The sequence below is a fragment of the Ornithodoros turicata genome, chromosome 1, assembly GCF_037126465.1.
Source record: "Ornithodoros turicata isolate Travis chromosome 1, ASM3712646v1, whole genome shotgun sequence".
NCBI classification, from domain to species: Eukaryota; Metazoa; Arthropoda; class Arachnida; order Ixodida; family Argasidae; genus Ornithodoros; species Ornithodoros turicata.
The window spans coordinates 39,878,385-39,903,347 of record NC_088201.1 but is presented as its reverse complement, the minus strand read 5'-3'; the positions used below and the strand labels follow the sequence as shown (position 1 = coordinate 39,903,347).

The window sequence follows — 24,963 nt, the reverse complement described above, 5'->3', positions numbered from 1 at the left end:
GTGAAGCGCGTACCAATTCACTCAAGTTCATAATAATGGACACGGATATTGAGAAGCAATCCCAGAGGAAAAAATAGTCGAACATCGTGCGTTTCGGAGCGCTCAGAGCCTAGTGCTCGACCACTTTTTGCGCGCTCTCATACTCAATCCGACGGAAGGAGGTTGCTAAATACCCAGCCCATACAGGGATAGTAGAAAAAGTGTTTTTATTTTCTTGCTTCGGCACCGGATAAGACAGGCAAGGCTTATTACATCCGACTTCCGCTGGGACCATGTGTTCCCTCTCCCCATTTTAAGAACTCCCACTTTTTCTACTGTCCCTGTGTAGGCTGGGTTTAGCAAACTTTCGTCGGACTGAGAGTGAGGGTGCGCAAAAAGTGGTGTAGCGCTAGGCTCTGGGCGCTCCGAAACGCAAGATGTTCGGCTATTTTTCCGATGGGATAATTCCTCAATATCCGTGTCAATTGTCATGAACTTGAGTGAGTTCGGTACGCCCTTCACATAGGTGGGGTAAAAAAGCGACCTTTATTTGGCAAATTTCCAAGTTCAATTCGCAAAATCTGACTTAAGTTAGATGCCATTCACATCAGGAGCAAACCGAGTAAGAAAAAAATGCAGTTGACCCGGTGATTCTAGGTGGCGAAGTTTTTATTATAATTTAATGACACGCGCTTTCTGGGACACCCTCTATATCTAACGTATTAAAAAATCGTATTAAGAAGTCTACTTTTATAAAAATCATGGGGTCAAGGATATTTATCTTGGGGGACCTTTTGCCATGACTTCCGAACATTTTGATGAATTTTTAGTGGTGACAAATTTAGTTTTCTGAATTCAACTCGGAAATTTGTCCAGCCAACCTCGCGTTTTTTTTAGTGTGTGTGTGTATGTTTTTTGTTTGCAGAAACAGAAAGCGCTTTGCGGATTTATCCCATTCCATTGCAAAATACATTCCCTACTAGAATGGTAATAGCTGAAATTAAAAAAAAAATTAAAAAACTGCGAGAACCGTCGTATCGAGGCCCGCAAATTTTCGCCCACGCTCAGATCGACGAGAGAAAGGATACGAGGAGGTCATGTACCCGCCCTTTCACTTTGCCCTTTCCACGCTTTTGCTGATAACGGCAGCATGGTTGCAACGCAGAGTTATCCGAAGCAAGAACGAGAAGGGAACAGGTGACCGTTTTTCTTCCACCACATCTTGCATTAACTTGACGCGGAACCTAGCTCGGCCGACAATTTGCGCGCCTCGAAACGACGGTTTTCACTTTTCCATTGCAGTCTGAAATGTATTTCCCAATGGAATGGGTTAAATCTCACATGCGCTTTCAATTTCCGACAAAAAAGAAATAGAAGAAAACGAAAACGTGGTTGGCTTGGCAAATTTCGGAGTTCTACTCAGAAAATTCAATTTCTCGCGACTTAAAATTGATATAAGTGCTCGGAAGTCATGGCAAAAGTTCCCCCGAGATAGATATCGTTAACTCCATAATTTTCAGAGAAGTAGATTTTTAATACGATTATCTAACACGTTAGGTGCAACACAACGCAACTGGGACACTACCTATTCGGAAATTTTGCCCAATACCAGCAAAAGAGAAGTTATGGTGTGTAAATCACACTAAAAAAGAAGCAGAAAAAAAGAACTCCCAGAAAATACCGTTAAGAAGTCAGTAGTGGCTGCTAAAATGCAGGTAAGATGGTTTGTCAACACCAAAACCCAAGCAGTTGTTGGTGAGGCAGGTTACTGGTGAAACGTCTACACCAGTGCACGGGAGAAACACCTAATGAAAACGAACATGAAAACACACAACGGTCACCAGTGTTCGTGTCCAGGGTGAGTTATAGCCACAACCTCAAAGGCGTTGAGGATATGTGTGTGTAATGTGCTGTCGCTCAAGCTTTGAGTGAACAATGTCTGCCAGCCACGTCAGAATTCCCTCATGCTACTGCTTCGTACTGTTTTTTGAAGCCAGACGACCGTAAATGTGACGTTACAAAAAAAAAAAAAAAAAAGAAAAAGAAAAGGAAAAAAAACGCTAACATCACATCGAGAATCGTTATTCCCATACTTAGGGCATGGTAAACAACATTATTTCATGATTGCGATTGGTGTCACTTTTTGGAGCCATTTTTTCCAATGAGGGCCTGTTCGAGAATACCGCTCTTCCACCGCACGGACATCCTGAAAGGGTGCTGCTGGTACAAATACAACAGTCAACGAAGGAACATTAATGATGCAGCTTGAAATTATACTTTGTCGCATGCTACATATAGAAGCATGCATGGTCCTGTGAAGAGCACGAAAAATGGCTGCCACTTCAATTTTCCCGCGACTTTAAAACTCGGCACATAAAAGTAAGTTGATTACACGCAACATTACAATCGTTCGAACAGGAGCCGCCACAAAGGAGCATCTATTTCATTCTTTAGGCCGTTTGCTTACACGGAGAGCTTACCGAACAAAAAAAAAGTTGAAAGAGAAAAAGAAAGTTTTACCACAGCATCATCATAATAAATTACACAATCTCCCCATTTCCGCCCATCCAGAACTTGTCGTTGCTTCCTCTCCATTCAAGCCAGAAAAAAGTAAAACAGGCAAAAATGGCCACAATATCTGATACACCGAGTGAAAATTCTTACGAACGTGAACGAAAAAGAGAAAATTCGAGGAAATAGTGGTCTTTCAAGCTCTTTTTTCGGTAAGAAAATTAAGAATAAAATTGATAATCTTTGCCGCCACAAGAAAGACTTCGCAAAGAGAAGGGGGAGGGGGGGCTTAAAAAGAGAAATATCCTCCCCCCTTGTTGCTTACGGATGCGCCTCGATGTACAAGATATTTCTCCTGCGACGGCGCATTCTGTGCCTCCTTTCACCGAACCTATACGGAGTGATTAATTATGGCGGGAAGAAGCGCCTTTCAACTGGGCCACAGTCACAGACAGTTTTTTTTTTTTTCGCAGACCGCAGACAATGATAGTCGAGATCGGCTTTTTTCTTCAGAAACGATCTTAACGCCGTCTTGCATAACGTTAAGTCAGTCGCTTCTCCATCACTTATCCAGAGTGAAAAGAACCTACCTATCAAACTTCATCTCCGGCATGAAAAATAAAAAACAAAAATAAAGTAAAAGGCTGCATTTTTGGGCATTCTGCCAAACGAATTTAAATGTGGCAGCTTCATAGGGCCATCGCTGGCGGTACCGTTGCGGGCGCCCGCACTTGTTTCGATGTCCTGGCAACTTTTTCCCTCTCTCTCCATAACTGTTATGGACTGACCTACACAGCTGTCGACGTTGGTGGGTCCACAGAGCTATCGCTTTGAAAGTGTGAAAAACGCACAGAAGGCTGCACATTCTGGAGTTCGGAATTACTACAAAGTCAGTTCTTGTAGTATACGATTTAAGCGAATTACTGTCGTTTTTTTTTTATTCTTGCCCCTTTATTGCCCTTTATAAATGATAGGCCGTCATTATTGCGCACAGATTTTTAACGTGTTCGCATGTTTCAGCTCATTTGGTTATGTTTCACCGAATACTCCTCCTGTAGTGTCATTTACAAGACTCACACAACTGGTTATCATTCTGTAATCATTTTTATATACATATATCTCCACCCATTCTAAAGATGAAAAGGGGTGTCAATTGTTGGAGAACGGGACGAGACGTCGTACGACATATCTGAATTTATCTCCACTTCATTCGGTCGCTTACGGAAGATACACCAAATTACGTTCTCAGAATATGCTAGCACAATTATTCTGGTCCGTGAACAATATATTAATATCGCTATTTCTTGTTCGGTGATTTCGACTAGTGACGTTACTTCAGAGCAATTATGGAAATATCTAAAACAATACAAATATGTGTGTAATGCGTATAGGATTGATTATTATTAGGATTAGACATTTGATATGCAGGTTGAAGAATTTGTGGGGGAACATGCATCGCAAGGGGACAAGATAAAAAATGGCACTAATAATAGTGAAGAGTACGAAGGAAAAGAAACAACGAAAGAAAACTACGACAAAATCTAAGGGGATACGGGTTTATTTCCGCCACACAAATGTAATAACAGAGGCGTTCTCAAATGATACCTGAGCGACAGGATTCGTGTTCGTCACGGTTCCGCTGTCGTCATCTTTATAGCCCAATCTTCGCGTGGCCGACTTACTGTCCAGAGCTATCGTAAAGGAAAAGAAAAGAAAAGGAAAGAAAAGACAGAACGCAGGAAAATGAAAACCTACGCTTCGAGCACAGTGCGTGGTGGAGCTGTTCACGTCCAAACAATATAATACGTATCTCCAGCATTAAAACAAACAAGTGCTTCCGAACGTTGCTTCCTTAACTACAATCCCATGGCGGTTCCACCGAGAGAAATATCTTCTTTACGGTGTGACCGAAAAGCGTGACATCCTAAGGACATAAACCCATGTTGAAGGAGCTTCTTGGCCAAAACTTTTTATCGGGGATCCTTCAAGACTTACATCGCCCTGACCTTGCAGTAACAAACAAACAAACAAACAAACAAAAATACTCGTACATGGCAAAAGGTGCAAAAAGCGCTGCAAAGTGTCACAGGACGCACAGCGAGGGGACACACAGAAACAAGCGCCCCTTCTGTGTGTCCCCTCGCTGTCCGTCCTGTAACACTTTGTAACACTTTATAGCGCATTTTGCACCTTTTGCTATAGAATACCAACTAGCCCAACGTTCGGCGTTATTTAAAAATACATGGCCTAACGAAAATATCCTAATCGTAACTACCTAATACTTTTCTAGCGTGCTTAGATGACCACGCCGTAATTTTGCACTGCCGCCCGTACGGTGCAATATGAATTGCAATTAATCGGATTTGGCCACCTTTCTCCAATCGTCCTTTGTCCAGGTCGAGGCTTAGCCCAATTTTAATTTTTGGCTTCTATTTGCCGAGAGGAACACTGCGTCGACGTCTGCACCTGTCGCCCGTGCCACGCAAAGTGCTGCGAGCATTGTTTCGGATTCTATACAGATAGCTGCTGCAGAGACTCCACTCCGTCGGGTTGACTCAGTAACTCACTCACCGTTGTTTTCGCCCAAATGTTTGGCGATTATCGAAGGTGCTACAGATCTCCTCTGGAGCACGATGGTACGGCAGCAGTTCAAAAGAAAGATCGCTGGAAAGATGCTCGAATCGGCGAGGCGAGCACTGACAATCATAACGTGTTCAAAATCCTGCACATCCCCTGCTTTGGCAATCCTGCATAACGGCGCTTTCCGGCTCTCCTACACTAGCCGTCCTGGCACCCATCGTGAACTAGTCTTCCACTTCCCCTTCACTTCACGCAAGCCGGCAGCCAACCACCCCCGGAACAATCTCAGGGGCGTCTAAACCGCTGTACAACAGGGGACACGCTAGGATTCCTCCTCTTGCTACAGAATGGTCTTCCTGTGCTACTCAGAAAGGTACTTCTCTGGCGATAACCCGTGGAGCTGAACGCTTGTGCTGTACTCTCACCACCTCTGCTATTTCAGCCCATTGCATTAGCATGACTCATCTTCCTGCTCCTCCACACGTCACCATGACGCTGCTGCGCCTACAGGTTGACTACCAAAGCTAGACATACGATACGATAGATAAGTGTGTAGCTTTCTAGATCACGCCTAATATCAGCTGTTATGCGTACGACAGAGCGTGATCTGGACAATCCTGTCCAGCAAGTTGGATGTTGACCATTCATATAGTCTCATAGAGCTGCCCGGCGTGTAGAGTACATCAGCAGGTATATTCGTTTGGTATCGGATGCTGTGAAGTGTACACGACGTACCGGCGCTCTGTTGCGTGCTGACATGCGTCAGCAGCTTCCTTTTCCGCGCCCCATGCTTTGACGGGTTCCAAATTTAAAGGCTGCAACAGAGCATAAACAACAACAACAAAAAAAAAAACTTTAGACTTTATGGACATTTACCAGAAGAGGAAGTGAATCTCCACATGGTTATGCCCAGAACATCATGAACCACGACAGGTTTCTGGGGAGACCGATCTGGTTACCACACTGATGGCACAGGACTGTGCAATGGAATATCATGTTGATCTTGCGACATCGCTTTGTGTACGGTTGAATGTTACCTTCTTATTACTTGATTGGATGGCGGTGATGGCGTGTTTGTTGGGCGAGCTATGTACTGAGGTGACCTCTGAGCACGCTGCACTGCAACAGCAGGCTCGCTGACTTCTGCTAAAGCAGTGGTGTTTGATATGGCTTGGTCCACACCTGAGCACATTGAACGCTTTTTGCTAGGATGCCCCGCAGGGTAGTATGGCACCATCTGTTACACCCGTAAAATGTGTAGCTGTGTGTCAGGAGCCAGCGGTGCCAACGTCAACTAGGCAACGGAAAGCGTTGAATGGATGAAGCGTCTCATCCATTTCTTTGGTTCTTCTAAGCTGTGCTCTCCAGGGCAAGAAATAGACAAGCACTCCGGGAAAGCGCTGGTGCTTGATTCAGCTCAGAGGGATGCTGTTTAGTGGGAATACAATTAGGAGACGTCTGTCCCCCCTTGTGTCAGGTGGCGATACATGGAGTCAAGGGTATTCAGCATCTGTCGCGGCACGGCCAGCAACAATTTTTCCCGCTGACCATACGCATACATATATTGATCACATACCAGCTGATGCGAAGCAAGTGCCACGGAGTAGCAGCCGAGGAAGAACAGTCAACATCACCCTAGCTCTGTGCTGAGGACACCTTGGGTTGCTCCACTTCGAAGGGTTAAGTGAAGTGCCTGAGGACGAGGGCCGCCGATATTTCGAAAAAGAGACTGTTCTTCTCAGTTTTCACCCACTTCGAAGGCTGATCTTTCACTCGCTACAGTGCGCATGAAAATTGACTTACTGTAGGTACCTATTCAAGGATTTAACCCCACTGACCATGGTGTGTAGCGCTTGAGTCACGTGATGGTGGCTGACAGCGGTCTGTCTTTTATTGTGTACACAAACATGACAACTTCGATTAGTTATTTCCAGGAGCCACACACGACAAGTTAATATAGAAAAGAGTAACAATTGGATATCGTTTCTTAATTCAACCGAAGCGCCCCTATGTGTGCTCCGTGTTATCAACACATGCACATCCTGTAATAATCCTAGCAAAAGCGGGAGATGAGCAGTACTATTTTCCGTTTGATGTTAAGGGAAGAAGCGTGAGGACGAGAGCCGCTTATATTTCGAACAGAGACTATTCTTGAATAGTCTTTGAACAGTCTTGAGGAGCAAGAACAGTCCCTGTTCGACATATCTGCGGCTCTCGTCCACAGGTTCTTCCCTTAACATTTCCTTACCGGTAGTGGATTTTCTACACTTCTATTTTCCTCTTGAGTTTGGACAAAGACGTCCGGGCATCCGTTTGCACGACTGCCTATATTCCTACAATGATGCGATCGTGGATACCTTTTCAGAAACGTGAAGGATTCCTCGAACGGATCTTCTACATGTGCTGGTACTACACAAAAGTCGGAAATAACCTGACCTTACCGACATCTTTGGCGTATTTCTATTCTTGCTTCTGTTCGTGTTGGCAACGCAGACTACTAGAAATCGTGGCCATTAAGCGAAGCAAAGCGTTACTATTAGAGAACATACATGGAGTATAAAGGTACACGAAATGAGTTCGCATAGTGAATGATAATATAAATGATGGACAAAGCAACAAAATACAAGTGAGCTGGTGTAAGGGAGTTCATGGTGGCATTTTCTTGAGCTTGAGGACGACGGAACACACGGATACACAGAGAAGTGGATAGGACGAGGCTCATAACCAGCAATGGAAAGCTTTATTTCACCACGAAACTAAGTATAGGAGAAAGGAGGCACACGAGTTGGGGGAAGAAAACAGGAAGAAGATGGGGACGACACAAGCCTTGCAGGTGGATATAACGATTAACAGAGTAACGTAGTAACAAAGTAAAAGTAAAGTAATTTTTTTTTTGTCTTCGCCCATAGCTCAGGCTTTCTTCATCATGGAGCACGGATAGCATTGTTAACGAGACGATGGTTGCTATTTTTGTTCTGCTTTCGTGACGCTAACGAGTCTACGCAGCTGAAACACACACGAAGCGCTCAACGCACGCTGCAAAGTTGTATTTCCTCCAAGCTATTCTGTCGGATTTCTAAATGTTTACGCAAACAGCCCCAAAAGAATCAAAGTTGACTCTTAAGGCATCCTCATTCAGAAATGTAGTCTCCCAATCCACACATAGTGGAACATGCGAGGAATCGGACACTCGCCGCTATCCCCACTGCATGCGACGTCTCACATAACGTCGTGTACAAACCCAATGACTGACGCTAGCCCAAGGGCAACAGCAGCAGCAGCAGAAGCATTTGAAGCTGATTTCGAGGGAAGAGGCACGAAGTGATTGGAGCGCGAGCTGCAATTTAACGAACTAGCGTATGGATGGGTCTGCACAAACACACAATGCAGGGGACCCATGTCCTGAGCATCTATTTACTTGGCGATCCTTTCCCCCGCTTGTACGCTCGCAAAACAACTCCGCGATTTTTTCCTCGAAAGAGGGGAGAATTTGAAAGACGTCTTTCGAGAATAAGCGCGTGCAGTTGAGAAGATGCGTTTCCCCCACTGCATCGAAAAATAGAATGGATGCGAAATAAGCGGGCCAGCCCCACGCAAGGACAACAATAGCGGCTGTCTTTCTTTCCTTCTGTGATTATTCCTAATTTTGTGTATCGCTGGAGAAGAGAACCCAGCGTTATTCCTAAACAATTTCCAGTGCAGGCGCGCCGATCGAAAACCGGGGCTGTAACGAAAAAAGCAGTTTAGAATAAACAACGTCCGAGGGGAAACAGGACGAATTTGTAATGAAAAACAGTTGGTCCTGAAAGGCTGCGCGACGGCTGCGCTTTTTCTCAGCCTTAATTACATTTAAGTGAAAAGATACAATACGAATGACTGCTTCAATAGGACGCCACGATCATTTTATCTGGGGAGGAAAAAACAACAACAAAAAACTGGTACACGGTGTTTTCAAATGTACACTGAAGTTGGCAGTGTCACACTTCTACCCCCTCCTAACCCACTCTTTTTTTAAACTCAGCTTTCATAAACAGCTAGGACAGTCACGCGCATATCAGAACTGCGGAAGAGCATTTTGTTCGAACATTTTGCGAATGCATCGCTCCATGCAAATAAACGACCAACGAAAGTACAATCTTTGTATATTTTACCGGGTGCAACAACAAAAAAAAAAAAAAAAAAGAAAGGACTGCGCGAGTGCTGGGACAGATTCGAATAGAACTCTGTCGCATCGAATTTTGGCGAACAGCGCATTTAGTAATATTATATAACTAAAGCTTGGAAATACGAAATGTCGGCTAGTTGTTACTCAGACTGCCTTAGACTTTCAACTGCCGGGAGTGTCGACCCCAAAGATATGTGCCCATGAAACACAGATCAACATCTGACATGCAGACAATGTGCAAGAACCGGTGGAATAGCTGACCATAAAGGATTTCTATCAGTCTTGGGTAGTGACTCAGTTACTTTTAACTTGTAACTGTAACTAGTTACTTTGGGGGTAACTAGTTACGTTTCCAGAAAAGTTGCTTTTAACTGTAACTAGTTACTATTTCTGTGAATATAACTGCAAAATGTAACTAGTTACTCGAATAAATGTCGTTCCTTTTTTTCCTTCACCCTACCGTACCCTACTTCCCCCTAACAGTGCGTTGCTTCCTTCTGTACCTAATCGGTATGTGCCCCATGCCTTGGGCTCTTCCGTCGCGTACACATGTCGTATTTTTCCCTGTGGAAGAGCCGCTTTATTGACTTATACAGCTTCTGGTTAAGTGCAATAATACATTTATTGCACTTAAGTAAATGTAAATAAATGTATGTTTTTAACAATTGTATCACCCTCTCATGGTCATTTTCACAAAAGTAACTGTAATGTAACTAAGTTACTTTCTCTCAGTCACTGTAACTGTAACTAGTTACTTGACAAAGAAAGTGAATATAACTGTAACTTAGTTACTCGACCAAGAAAGTAACTATTACAGTAACTCAGTTACTTTTTAGAAGTAACTTACCCAAGACTGATTTCTATAGTGTCGTGCCATTGCGTGGCCAAATATGCCGTGCTTCCACGGCCGCACCTTCTCAAAACGTCTCCAACACGAGACATGGCACGCTTCGTCAGGTGAGAAACTTCGGCAAACATCCCGGCAGTCAACACCGCACAACCTTCCCAATGAAGGCATCTGGGGAGGGGGGCTCAGATGTTTCCTGTGGCGGGTTGTTCTGCGGGGCTATTCTATTCCACAGAAACAAGGATTGAAATTCCCTCCCCGTCATGTACCATCATCGCCTCTCCTTGTGCTCGCTTCATCCTCACCTTTCCTCCTCGCACTGGTGCACCCAGCCACTACGCATAGGCACCCGCCTGCACCCTTCCTAAAAGTCAGTCAACCCCCACACTAAACGTTGCACTGCTGATGAAATCCTAATAACGCAGAAACACCTGTCCAGTGTCGATACGGTAATATTTTGAGATATAACAGGACGCAGACATTGAGCCACGGCTTCATTATGCTTATGTACTGAACCGGCTTTGCACTCAGGCTTTCGGGTAATGAGCTATTCAGCCCTGATGGGAGGATCGAGCTTTATGTGACCTTTTGACGCCGCTCCCTCCAAAGTTACTTATCTACCTATGCACTGTTCGCGTTCAGAAAGTTGGAATAATGCCGAAACAGCTGCCTAGGTATTTCTTTTTGTTTTATTACTTTAGAAAATGAAAACTTTGGACACATGTCGCTGCCAGAAACTCAGTTTTTTAAGGTTTTTTTTTTTCTCGATATCGGTGGTAACCTGCACTGTGGAGAATTCTATGGTCGGCACTTCGAATGATTACTATATCAGCACAACCAATTGAAAATTCAAATGCGCGTGCGTTTGTTCGATTCTCAGTCACTGTTACGTCGGTGTTGTGGAGTAGAGTAGCCTGCATTGCAAATTCCCACCTGCAGAAACTTTCTAGGATTTCGTGTTCATTTAAGTTAACCCTCGATTTACGAGTTCCTCCCCCCCCCTCCCCCCCCCCCCCACACACACACAGCTTCTGAGATCCCCTGGCGCGCCAAACGATGTGGCAAAAATTTGAGGATGCATAACACCCCTACCGGCTTCATCCACCGACGATGCAGGATTTGAAATAACAGTAATCATAAATAACTCTCTCCGTCCTGTTCCGGTAGCGCTTTAAACCTATGATCTCGTCCCAACAGGCCCAGTTCTCCTCGTTGCACAGCATCCCGACTACGGCACAACCTTCACACAGTGACCGAAAATGCCCTTCCAACAGCGCGCGCGAGGAAAAAAACACATACACACACACACAGACGAAGAAAGTATGTTTTCGCTGCTGCGCTTTTGCCTTTGTTGCGGAGAGACATGGAGAAAGCCGGGTTTACGAGCGTCGACCTCTGTGATACTCATCGTTCTCGAACTGTGCACCTCGGTAGGGCGCCATAAAGGGGAAGCGCGAGGACAGACGCCGAAAGAAGCAGGAAGGCGACGGACGTCTTTGTATCACTCGCCATTGCGGGGAAACCTACCAAGCAGCGTCTCATAAAAGCGGGGAGACCTCGACCCTGACCTCGTACGGGCACTCCAGACTGCGTTTCGCCAGCCACATTGGATGGGCTGGTCAGGCAGCTGACAGTCGGTGGTTCTCAGCTTCCCGCAAGATGACGCAGTGGAGCCTCTCGGTGCACGTGATCTCGAACTTCCGGCCTAGACTTCCAGCAGATTTGTAAAGTGTTGTACTGTTGCAGCGATTTGTTGAGCGGAACTTAGCGTTCGCCCAGCAATTGAGTATAGACGAAAACGCATGAACGGTCCGTCCGTGTATACATTGGGAGATTGGTGGAAGTAGTGTAGTGGGCCCAATGAACCACCGAATGCGCGGTGTCAGCACGAGTCTACGTTTCACTTCACAGACTCGGAGAACGGAGCTCAGGGCGTGATTATCAACGAATGGGACTTGCGCTTAACTTTTAACCACACAAGTACTACGTTACTAACGAACCAAAGAAGGCACAAAACCACGTCGGCTGCGACCATCGGTGGCTGTGTTTCTCTATCAACAGATGGAGAGAGGACAGCAGGAAGGAGCGGGGGACAGGGGGGTTAGTATGCGTCCTGGGCAGACTTCCGAGGGAACTGTGCCGACATTCGTCTGGAAAGTTTTCAGAAAACCCAGGGAAAACCTCAGACCGCACAGCCAGTGGTAGGATTCGAACCCATCACCACTCAGTCTTCAGCACGACCTTTGCTCCAACGGCCGGGACGCTGAGTAACGAAAATGTATATTCTGGGGAACAACGTAGTGTATCATTTTTCTACGTAGTGCCCGTGCTTTTCAATGGAGGTGCGCCATCGTTTGGGAAGCGCCTGTATTCCAGCAGAGAAGTTTTTGAGCTCGGTGTGTAGCCATTTATGCACCGCTTGCGCGACATCTTCGTCAGAACCAAACTTCCGACCGCCAAGATCCGCCTTGAGACTGCCGAATATGTGACCACAATAACATGTATCACAGTATGTTTCATTGTTTACTGTTTGTCCCCCAGGCATTCAATGTTCAACAATTATACCTTGATGATCCCCCAAAAAAGGGGGCTTCGGTAGCTTTCGCCGCTATACAGCAGTGCGCGGGATACCAGGTCGTGGAGAGTCCAACACATTTGCGTTGGCTCCTGCGAACTTATGCGTGCATTCACGCACTTGTTGCGGCGATATGCAAACACTACCATACTGCGATTTCATGCGACGGTGGATGCCAATCGGGCACCTTCGTTCATAAGTAAACGGATGACAGACCGTTGCTCCTGCCTGGTATACAAACCTGAGGCGGAACAGCCATTTTTAATCAGTTGTCGCGTGCTTGCACGTGCCACGCGGAGGTCGCAAAACACGATATATCGAGTAGAAGACATGCACTACCACCCGCAGCAAGAATATTAAGTCTAAGATAGTCAGGAATCTTCAGGATATTTATTGAATTACCCTGGTACTTTCATGGTTACATCATTGTTACGAAGGCACACGCAGGCACAAACTCTTCCAGACAACGAGACAGTGCAGTTTCTGTTTTGGGTGGTGAACTTATGATCAATGGTATTTTAGACAGTCATTAATCGCAGTGGCAAAAGGGGAGACACCCAGTGTGACTGCGGCGTATTACGTGCGACATTGTGTGGGAAGGTATTGTGGTGTGCTAGTATACGCTCTAACCAGTGACTGGACGATGAAATATCAATTGGACCGCGAGGTACAACTGTATCAAGCCTCTTTGGTTTTTACCGTAGTTTCCCTGCACTGGGTGTAAAGTTCACTTAGGGGATGGCTGACAAGTGCGGCATGTAAGATTTGATCATGATTTAGTCGCAAACCATGTTTTCTCTACATATACATAACATATCCTTGACACAACAACAACAACAACAAATATCAACTTACAGGACTTGCCAAGATTCGACTTCCACATAGGTAAGTCGAAGCAGGATAGGTAGATGGCAGAGGCTAGGTACTTATCTTGTCGGCGCGAATGCGCTTTCTCATAAGCCCAGTTTCTGTAAATGCACACGCACCCATCCAGTGCGAGGCACCAGCCATATGCACGGATTTCCAGCAAGGGCTCACACTCACAGCATTTGTCACAACCAAGCCTCCACATGCTTGTCTTCAAGTACGTCTGCACCACTGACACGACATGTCTTCATGAATATTCAGAAGTCTTAACACTTCATAAAACACTTCATAAACATGCAGCGATAAAATGTGGTGTCCATACACAAGTAGAACTATAAATGACAGCTGTGACGTGTTCATCTAACACACACGTGTCTATCTCTTAAATGGTTAAAAATTGGGCCGTTCTGTATTTCATACTTTAAAAGCGATACACTTTCTGTGCTGTGTCCTTTTATTTGTTTCCCGGCACGGGTTTTTTTTTTTATCGCTTTTAAAGTATCTATCTCTTAGGCACAGAGGATAAGCTCCTCGGTCTCCGCAATCACAACTACATGGGTGATGGAAACGCAAATGAAGGGCATCTCGCGAAATACTGTGGTCTTTGAGGTATAAAAGAGGTGAAGTCCGCGCTACCGAAACAAACCGAGAAAACAACCTTGGTCCTAGAAAATACAGTCAAACATACGCGAACACGACAGGCGTTGAATTCAAATCGGAAGTACGGTTCCCACCACGCCTAGCGGCGGCGGTCTCCTTATACCTATACACGAAGTAAAGACGAAGACGCATGTGAAACACTGCAGAGCCACAACTACTGCCTACCAACGCACCACCAATGTAAAGTAATACGTCTAATGTCTAATCAAAGGAAGGCGTCACGTACGTGAATGAGGAACTGGTTTTCAGGTCCAACACGGTAAGAGAAATCGAAGGTGATCCAATCTGATTCCGTAAGGCAAAAATAGTCTGCTGACCGTGAGCCTCCATTCATCTTTAAAGCGTGGGGGAGACATTGGGTGATACGGCTTTTCATTACGCAGATCGACAAAGATAATTTTGGACTTTGCCGGCCGCGCAAGGACAGCGTAACAACTTCTCGAAAGAAAAAGACAATTGGCAGGCAAACCATTTGTCACTGTCGGGTCAACGTGACAGATAAAATACGCCGAAAACAAGAGCAAGGGAAAGAAGCAGAGAAGGGACAGCAAGCTGCGCAGGAGTGCGTCTGACATGAGGAGAACAGGGGAACCGCTCGAATAATTGGGATCTTCGGTAATTGCTGGAGTGCTGGGCAGGTTTTCTGCCAATCGGAAAACAGTTTTTCGCTTCCTGCATCCTCTGCGTCCTCCCACAGTCCTCCATTACGTTTTAATGTATGATTGGATACGTCTGAAGTAATACTTCGCGAATTGATACGAGACCGTAAAGTGTCAATGTCACGATACACGGGAGAATTGTGAAGGAAAACAAGCTGTGGCAACACAACGTTGGTAAATGGATTCTCTGTTACGGGCACTGTCTAGGGACGTTGATGTTATAAACGATGTTATGGATCTATACGTTGTGCTCCCAAAATATATAAAAAAAGTTTGTGCCAATTCACTCGTATTTGTGAACATTGCAATCAACTTTTTCAGGGAAATGGTGATCTACAACTCGAGCACACAATCCGCCGCCTATTGTACGAAACATGAACCTGAGACTGGACACAGCGCAATATAACTTTGTTGAACAGTAATCTTCGTGCGACCAAAACGTGAGTGATGAGGAATCATAAGTGAGTGTTCTTGGGTTCAGTTTATATTTGTGTATATGCGGTGAGAATCTATGGAGATTCATGGAAATCCCACATATTAAACTGATGGAAAAGAAGTAGAAATAGCCGAGCTTTGAAAGCACGTAGCAAAACATGTTGTTCTTAACACGCATGCTAATTCCTTACAAATGCATTCACAGGCTTCAAGTAATGTTTCAGTGGTCTATGGATGAGACACAATTTGTGAGGAAGGGTGTCAAACATCACATGCCCTTGTAGACTCCCTTGTGTTGAATTCATGCTCGGTTTTCTTGTACTTGATATTGCAAGTACAAAACAAGGGAGGTATTAGCCGGCGTATAGGACTGGCAAAACATGACAACGTGAAACTAAAATCTAAACACCATAAAATGCGACGATCGTCTCTGAGCATAAGAAATACACATAGGTTTACCAGAGCTTGTCTGGAGATTCGCGGTCCCCAGCCAGCCTCCTTGACGGGATAACAGAAGCCTCATTCAGAAGCCCATTCAAAGCATCCAATGAACAAAGAGTTGCCAGTTAACGATACGGCGATATGTCGCAGAGAGAGAGGTGCAAACACACGTACACCGCAAATAAAGAACGACTACGAAACCTACATGGGTTTATGGGCATTGGTCAAGTTAATACGGCGAGAACATGAACGCACAAGTGATTTAGGAAGTCATCTCAGGTTTTCTCACACGTAAGTGAGCACGGACCTGTGTAATTATCACTGCACACTGCATGCACACGTTGGCGTACATTGCAGCGCCTCGAGGAGGATAGCGACACGCATAGGCCCGTCTCCCAAAACCTCCTGGAGTTGTCACGCTCCAACACAATTTTTAAGCCCAATCACTATAGTAGGTACAGCTTGGCCACATGATTCTTGTGCCCTATCTCACACCTTCCTTGAAAGGACTATACGGCATTATTTACATTTCATCGACAATTCGGAGTTCATGTGGAACTCTTTGACCACTCGACCGACCACTATGCAGTATTCTTTAAATACGTGAACCGAACTGCGCGTTCTATACCGCTCCTGGTAACTGAGAAAAATCAATACTTCTTATGTTGCGGAGAAAGCCAACTTTTTCGAGAATGGGGGCCGTATACTGCAGCGTGTGAAGATAAGCTATATTATTAACTTACCAACTGCGCCCCTGTCTCAAGCACAAGTCGCTCTATGTAGCCGTCGAGGCTATCGATTTCTTATAAGTTGCCACACGATTTGAAAGCAACTTTGAATGTTTATCAATCATGTGTGGAACCGCCCAGCAGCTTTGGAGCTTCCCGGTCAATGAGTCTGGCACTGGGGTATCAGACACAGGCGAAGCAACGAAACTCACTGAAAAGTCTTTTATGTCTCTATCGAGGCATATGAGCGGTACGACGAAGACTTCCCCCTAAACTTGTCACTGGGCTTATAATGTGTACCCGGCAGCTACGTTGCACATGAAAATATTTCGTTGCTCTTTACCTTATCGTTGAAGGTTTACCCAACATTTTCGGTTGGGTAAATTGACGAACTGCGGCGCCAATAATACTTATGCGGGTAACTGCCGACAGTTCCAAGATGAGGAAAGTTTTTATATATCGGAATTAGCACAGTGGTACTCAGCCTTACTGAGCCGTGTCTTCCTGTCACATTTTACACCCAGCACGTTTCCATTTCACTTATCCTGGTACGACTGCCTGTAACAGACCATTTTCTGAAGCAGTCGTCTAGTTACAAGTGGACAGCTCTTGATTAAACGAATCATGGTCCCGATTTCCATTGTTCTCAGGTTTGTGGCTAATGGCAGCGTTTTTATGCATTTGCAAGCTTACCAAAATGACAAACTGCTCTTGCTTCGAGAGGCCTATCACCGCAGCAGATTCTTTAAAAACGTATATTGATATGTAATTTCGGTAGGATTATGTAGCCACGCATAAAGTATTGTGACATAGCCACATCGTCATCACATCGTCAGGGCAGCTGAGGAAGAAACAAAAGGAAGTTTACAAGCTTCTTGTAATTGTACTTGAACGGTTACAAGCTATTACACGACTCGGTTACTACCCCCAAGACTGGTTAGCATACCTCATTGTTCGCCTATGCTTATCGCGCAACTGCTGAAGTAAGTGTGTAATTTTTATAGTGAACTCAAAAACTTCAAGTGATGAGGTAATGAATTTCAGGAGACTTCTGAGTTGCGAGGTCTGGAGAAAGTTTCGTGTAAATAACTTTAAAAGAAATTCGAGGCTAAGACAGTTTCAAACCCTCCTGGTGTGGCGACAGCACTAAACAAGTTATTGTAATTGTAGTGGAACGTAAATTCGAAACGTTACACCTACGTATATCACTGAGAAAACAACTTCGTCCGCTGTAGGAACGTCGCAATAAAAACACGAAGAACATACAGAAATGCGATTTGAACAAAGCAAAGCTGTTTGTCAGCGAAACTAAAACGAAAGATAACTAAAAAGAAAAACAAAAGGAGGAACAAAAATCATGACGTAATTGGAGAGCCGGAGAAAAAGAAAAGAGCAAGCGGCTGCCTGTTGAAGCGAGTCGCCATTCCGTACCCGAAAGTCCCCACCATAAATCATGAAGCGAGAAGAGAGAGGAGGCGAAAGGTGAAGGGACTGGTCATTTGGTTCTCTCTGTGGCTGCACGTTTGGGATCCCTTTTTGTTGCTTTTGCTTTTCTCGGGTGGTTTACCGCAGCTCTCTTTCTTGCTTCTTATTTTTCTTCCGGCTGTGTCGGAGCCCCAGGGTGCCAGGACCTTCAAGCGGCAGCGCACACTGACAGATTTTTATTTTACTTATTTCGCCCACCATGTGGGTGCTAAGTTTGATGAGACGAGTAATCTAATGTCGAATCCGGATTCCTCATCACGCATCGATGTGGACCTAGGGAAAATTGAACATCCAATGCCTCATCTATGTAGGAACGTACGAAGCAGGAGCCGTCATACGGTAACATGCTAAAATTAATCGTGTCCCGGCTTTTCTATACCACAGAGCTCTCAGAATAGCTAGAAGCTAAGGTGATGAAAAGGGATATCTCAACAACCGGGCCGCCACGATAAATACGCCGCTCTAATGCACTACATAGATCGTCGACTTGCTTCAATAAGTTCTTAGAAGACGGCTTATACGGTGAACGCCCTTCTTAAAGTAAAAAATAAAATAAAAAATAATAACAGGGATACACTCGATTATAGCAGAGGAGAGAAACACAGCCCTTACGTGAAGTCCGCAGCGAAACACGATATGGAATGGTTTAAAAAAAAAAAATGGTTGCATCTTTGCACATTGTGCCAAACGCGCTCAAAATACGGTAGCTTGATAAGGCCATAGTCAGCGATAAATATTTGGTCACGTGACCACAGTCACGCGGTCCATTAAAGCTACGGACGGACCTACACGGTGGTCGGCTCTGCAAAGCTATCACTTCAATACCGGGAATGCCAAACGTTGGTGTTACTTTAGCGCCAACTCTAGCGGCGAGTTCATGGGTGATATAGCGTCTTGTATCAGTACCGGTTCCACTTCCGAACTTAGACATTGGGAGAGGGCGCTGTCTCCCTCAGATCCTTTGCTTTCCCTTATTTCTTTCTCGCCCATCTCTTCTTCTACCCCCTTTCCTTACGACCTCTATGCTTCATACGATTTGAACTTTTCACACTCTTCAAGAGTAGAGGGTACAACAACAAAAGAAAAGAAAACAGCAGTAGGAAAGGGTCTTGTGCGAAGCCGGGATACCTTCGCAAGACCACGCGAAACATTTGGAGAAATCTGGAATGGTTTCTGCCACGACGTGCTGTGTAGAGTTTAAGAGGCTATCTCCTTGGCAGATCCCGTTGCATTCCCATCGCGCGCTTTTGTTTTCCTCGCACGAAAGGCAAGTATTATGAAATATATATGAAACTCCACTGACGTGAAAATATGAGGTCGCGCTTGTTCTTGCATGCAGGAACTGTAACGTGTCCTTTTGAATTGCTTCGGTTCAGAGAAGCGCTCGGCTAGGAGTTCGTTGCACATCTCGCATTCTAGATATAGTGTTCGCAACTAAAGGTTCGGGGTAAAGGAAATAAACCTGTTGTTAGAAGGCGTCTGTGACTACCGGTGTGTCCTGTCCCGCCGTATGTTACGCCATAAGTAGTTACAATTGGGGTAAGTTCGTGCTCCTCACAACCACCGGGGTGTATGGGAAGAAGATGCACAACTTTTACTGAATCAAACAACATCCAAACCTAAACGTACAGTCTGAATGCATATGGGCATTGTGCAAGATAAATTAATTGTGTTTAAAGTACTAACAAATGATGATCTCAAATGCAGGATTTTCTACGACGTTGACCATTTGACGTCGAAGCTGTGACGTCGGAGCAAATTTTATTTCCTCAAAACGACGCATAACGTTCAAGTTATATAAGTATTGGCGTATACAGGGTGTCCGGTGAGAAAGTGTCATTAAATTTTTAAAAATAGGTTTAACTTCAGAAAATTATGAAACTACTTGGAATACACACACACAGACTTTTGCCATAGATTCAGGCCATTTGCATTCGCGTCACACATTAAGCTAATTTTGCTAATTGAACTCGAAAATTAGCCAAGCAAAGGTAACGTTTTGCTTGATGATTTCAGAAGCCAATGGCCATAGCACACTATTCCAACCGAAATCAGTTTTTTTCAGAAGATTTGTACAAAAATTTGACAGCCGCAAAACCGTCCCCGTGCGAGGTGCGCTTGCTGATATTTACGTTTGCGGAACTTTTCGTTCCATCAAAATCCCCTCCCTCCTATGCGCCCTTATCAACGTGCATACCGCCAGTCCCCAGCCACTGATAGCGTCGGTTACCGCTGTAATGCCCTCGATCGGGTGTGGCTGTTTCCACTTTCTCTCGATAAAGGCAGAGCCAGCATTTACGCAAACGCTAATTTCATATAGCACGCCTTGCCTAGTGACGGTTTTGCGGCTCTCAAATTTTTGTACAAATCTTCTGAAAAAACCTGTGATTTCGGTTGGAATAGTGTGCTATGGCGATTGGCTTCCGAATTCATCAAGAAAAACGTTACCTTTGCTTGGCTAATTTTCGAGTTCAATTGTATCAATTACTGAGTAATCGATTACTCAGAAAAGTAACTGATTACTCGAAAAATTACTAAAGAAAGTAATTGATTACAAGTAACGCAATTACTAGTAACGCGTTACGCACAAGCCTCGGCGCGCTAACCGCATGGAGCGTATTTTACAACCGAAATGGGCCAGCGTTGTCTCTGCCGAACCGCGCGGAACGTGAGCAGAGCTCTTCCAACCGCATGCGACGGATTCTCGGCGCGCGTGGTTGGCATGGTGACGCGTCGGCTGCCCGCTTGTGAACCCGGTAGCGACATATGTACGTGCATACTGGTTGCATTGTAGCTATGCTGATGAAAGCACGCAATGTCATCTGTTTCTACTTTCGTAAAACTTCGAGCTGTCAAGATGTGCGTCCTCTTTTGAGCACCCGCGCGTCCCCGAGGTGCCTCTGGCTTCGCCTGGTTCCAGCTGGTCATGTTCCTCGTTGCTGGTCATGCTGCTAGACGCTTGCTTTGCTTCGCGATATTAAGTAATCACGGTAACATAATCAGACTGAGTATACATGACAGAGGCGATCATGTGCTGGAAGCAGCAGCGATAAAATATGACAGCCAGCTTCAGTCACATTCCAATTTCCGTCACATTCAAATACGTACCCGAGACGTCAAACCGGGACTCAAGTAATCAGTTATTGTAAGCGTATGACACCATGAAGAAAGGCGACACACGAAGCGTATTTTCAAAAAAGTTTATTGACTCACATATGTATTGTTTAAAAACTCGCTAAAATTTTCTTTGTCGATTACGCCATCGACGGAAACGGCGCCAATCCTCACTGCTCTTCGATAAGTATAAATACATTTGCTTAAACACATAAATACACTTACGAGTTCGTCCGCGAGTTTTATCCGGAATAAATCATTCGTCCCGTCATTGTCCTCGTCCATCTTCACGTTCCAAGCGTTCAACATCGTACACCACGAATCGGGTACCCATGTTTTCTGTTTATGTGCCGTGCTCGCCGTACTGTAGGGAGGGCGGTCACGTGCACTTTCCTCTCGCTGCTGACTGGCTGGCCCGATTCCGCTCCGCTCGCCACTGCCGAAATTTCTATCCCGCCAGATATGAGCGTTTCGGCTGTGTGCCTATTGTTCTACCGTTCGGTTGCACGCTCCACTCGAATTCGGCTGGCAAATACACCCCATGCGGTTGGCGCCTTATGCTCGGCGTGAAATTCAGAACCCTCTTGAAGCGCTGTTCCACGTACGGAAAATCGAATCTTGCGTGAAATTTTACGCTGAGCGTGACACGGAACGTGTTGCGCACTGCAATACGCACCATGCGGGTCGGCCTTCTCGCTGCTCAAAATATTACGTCTCAAGAAATTACATCTCAAGAAGTTGTAAAATTTTTCACCGACTGCCTCATCTCAATAGTATGACCAGAGTTGTACACGTTACTCGAAAAAAGTAATTGATTACAGTTACTGTTACTGCTGCACGAAAAGTAATTCTTTACCGTTACAAATTACTTCATCAAAAATGTAATACGTTACCGATTAAAAATGTAACGCGTTACTTTTCCCGTTACTTTTAAATTGTGGGCCAAAGCCAACAAGCCTGCAGTGAATGCAACCATGCTGCTCTTGTTGCAAATTCTAATATGAGACACCAACATACATGATAAGTGAAATTCACAAATACATTTGAAAGCAACATACAAAACACATACACGCGTTTATTACAGATTTATACATACATTTAAAACAACATCGAAACTTCGGCTTCGTTTTGTTACTGTTGTTATGTTCAGCCCCCACAATTTATCAATACAGTCACCTATTTTACTGTTGCTCTAGTAGGTCACGGTTGTAATATTATCATATCATCATATTATCGCGGTTGTATCATATTACTGTGGTAATAACGCGTGTGTATAACACGTGTGGACTACTGACGGCCGTCACAGTGGCCTCTGCGTCATTGCTTCAGTCGAACTGGTGGTGGAACAGAAGAACAGATTGGCTTGCTGAAAAGGGTTGCCATTGTTGACAGAAGGTTAAGGAAGTAATCAATTACTCAGTAATTGATTACCGAAAAATGTAATCGAATTACTTGGAAAATTACTTGATCACAAAATTAATTGATTACGTTAAAAATTGCTGAAAAAGTAATTGATTACTAGTAACGCAATTACTAGTAACGCGTTACGTACAACTCTAGTTAGCGCCCAGTGGCGCATGCGCAGTAGCCAGTCGAACCGAAGACTGTCCCCAATTCCGTCACGAAGAGAACTAACAATAACGCCATAGGAATCAAGAATGCAAGAGTCTCGCTGCTCAAAATATTACGTCTCAAGAAATTACATCTCAAGAAGTTGTAAAATTTCTCACTGAGTGCCTCATCTCAATACTCTGCCAACAACATTGGTGTCTCGCGTTTATGCAGTGCCTCATATTTACGCGACCATGTGGTTCGCTCTGCATATCACGCGCGCGATATTCACTGATCATTTCACGTAGTGAAATTTACGCACCATGTGAGTCGGTCTTAACTCCACGGCGTCCCGCATCCTTGGTGCCGGACGACGTGGAGGACAACACGCGAGACGCGCCGTGGCGTCTTCACTGAGCCTTCACGCTTAACAGCGAAGGCGTAGTGCTTCGGAGCATTCGCGCAAGTATAGGACTCGCAAATGTGCCGCCATTGCTGCGGGAGATGCAGATGCGTTGGCCAAAAATGAGGAACCGTAAGCGGCGTGCTGCAGGGAATGCCAGGAAACTGCGTGCGGCAACGCGTGCCGCCATTATTCTCGACCCAGGGCCCGTTTGCATAAAAGTTGATTACGAGAATCACTCATTCTCAATAGCTTTGGCAGCGCTTCCCGCACGAGCAGCGTGCGCGTGCTCAATGCACAGCAAAGGCTATTGAGATTGAGTCTGAGAGTCGTACTCAACTTTTATGCAAACGGGCCCAGATGCTCTGAAATGCGCATCAAAGAGTACAGTGTCTTTGACAGGAAGTGAACGCTTTTGCAGGCGACACCCGTGTTTCTGCACAAGGCCCATGCCAAACCCATGGTCGGGTTTGCCGTTGCGCCGCACGCAAATCATGTACGGTCACAGCGCAGGCACCGTCTTTCGTCTGCTGCAACGCTGTCGCATTTCGTACGCCTTTGGCGCTGCGCCAAAGAGTACATGTATTTAGTCAACACGTTGACTTACCGGAGAGAGCGCACTCAGATGATATCTTCACCTCCCACTGACCTTGCACTCGGTTCTATAAGGAAGATTACGTGCTGTGCGTATACCCTATATGGTACGCTGCTACACGAGTACATGGTCATGACAGAGTACGATCAACTGTCTTGGGAAATGGACTTTTCTACATTGTCTTAGCTTTGTCTTATCGACAATGGCATGACGTTTCTAGTACTTCCAGACGGGTATAGAAGCATAGCTTCACCCGTAGGCTTCGGTCATTGGGTAGTATCCTTCACAAGCTACTGTACAAGTCATTTTGTTCGCGTCCAAGTATTTTTCGCGTGCCCCCCCCCCCCAAAAAAAATATATATATATACATATCGCGAATTTAAGTTTCCGTTAATATGTCCGTTCATATCGCAGGTGGACCATTCCATGCCAAATGATCGAAACATGAACGACAACTACCGATATTTTTCTTAAAAATTGCGCAGGTAGAGGGCTTCGAAGGAAGAGTAATTTCGAAGGTCTCTGTTCAAAATATATTTTCTTCGCTATTTGAATGTGCTCGAAAGGATGCGCCCAGTGAGAAAAGTGTACCTTATATTTTCGCGATTAATTGGTCCATGCTTAATTCTATAACCTTCTAAAAGTGATTATTGTGTCATTGGAAGATGCGACACTCTACCCTGTACACCTCATGTCAAATAGGTTTCCCCATCACCCTCTAATAGGACGCGCAAAGAACGCGATTTTCACTATGTTTGTCATGTTTTACCGCCTTCATTTTAGAATTCACCGGTAAAGTAAACACGGCTGTATGGTGTTCCAGGTGCACACAAGAAAAGTTTCCTTTTTCTCTGAGTAGTACCTCCCGCGCAAGCGACACTTGAATACGAAAGTGTCGCAAATTTCGCAATTTTCGAACTGAGTTTTCGGAATGTGGCGGTTCAGATAAAAATAGCACCATTGTGATGATTCGATTGTACAGTGTGCATATGTGCTCATAAGAAACTAGAAAACTAGTATTTGACATGCGCGAGAAAATAATTGTTTTCCAGACCCGTGTTGGCACGTAAAGAATACCAAAGTCCACTATGAAAGCGTGGTATAAAGTTGTGAAACGCGCCCCAGGAAAGAACACAGTATGTTGCATTCATTCAAGCAACCTCCAGCGCCGGACTTTCTCGAATTTTATTTCCTCGTAGCTCTTTTGTGGGGTTTTAGTTTGTCAAAGTTCTCTTTACACTGCAATGCTATGTACACTGGAAACAGCAGAACAAATGAGCGTCAGGGGGAAACCATCTAATATCTTCTTGGATATCTGAAACGCTTTCTTCTCAATAGAAAACGAGGTTCGTTTTGTTTTGACGCAAC

At 45.0% G+C, this 24,963-nt stretch overlaps 1 protein-coding gene and 1 long non-coding RNA gene across 2 annotated transcripts in view; one reads left to right on the top strand and one right to left on the bottom strand.

Annotated features, from left to right (window-relative positions):
* The window catches only part of LOC135378044 (protein-L-histidine N-pros-methyltransferase-like), a 126,597-nt gene that overhangs the window by 66,389 nt on the left and 35,245 nt on the right, over window positions 1-24,963 (bottom strand). The window lies entirely within an intron of this gene.
* Window positions 14,313-24,963, top strand: part of LOC135378045 (uncharacterized) — a 37,463-nt gene continuing 26,812 nt past the window's right edge. The window contains exons 1-2 of the long non-coding RNA XR_010418243.1: window positions 14,313-14,443; window positions 15,165-15,283. This is a non-coding gene — a long non-coding RNA (uncharacterized LOC135378045). The remainder of the gene's footprint in view (window positions 14,444-15,164; window positions 15,284-24,963) is intronic.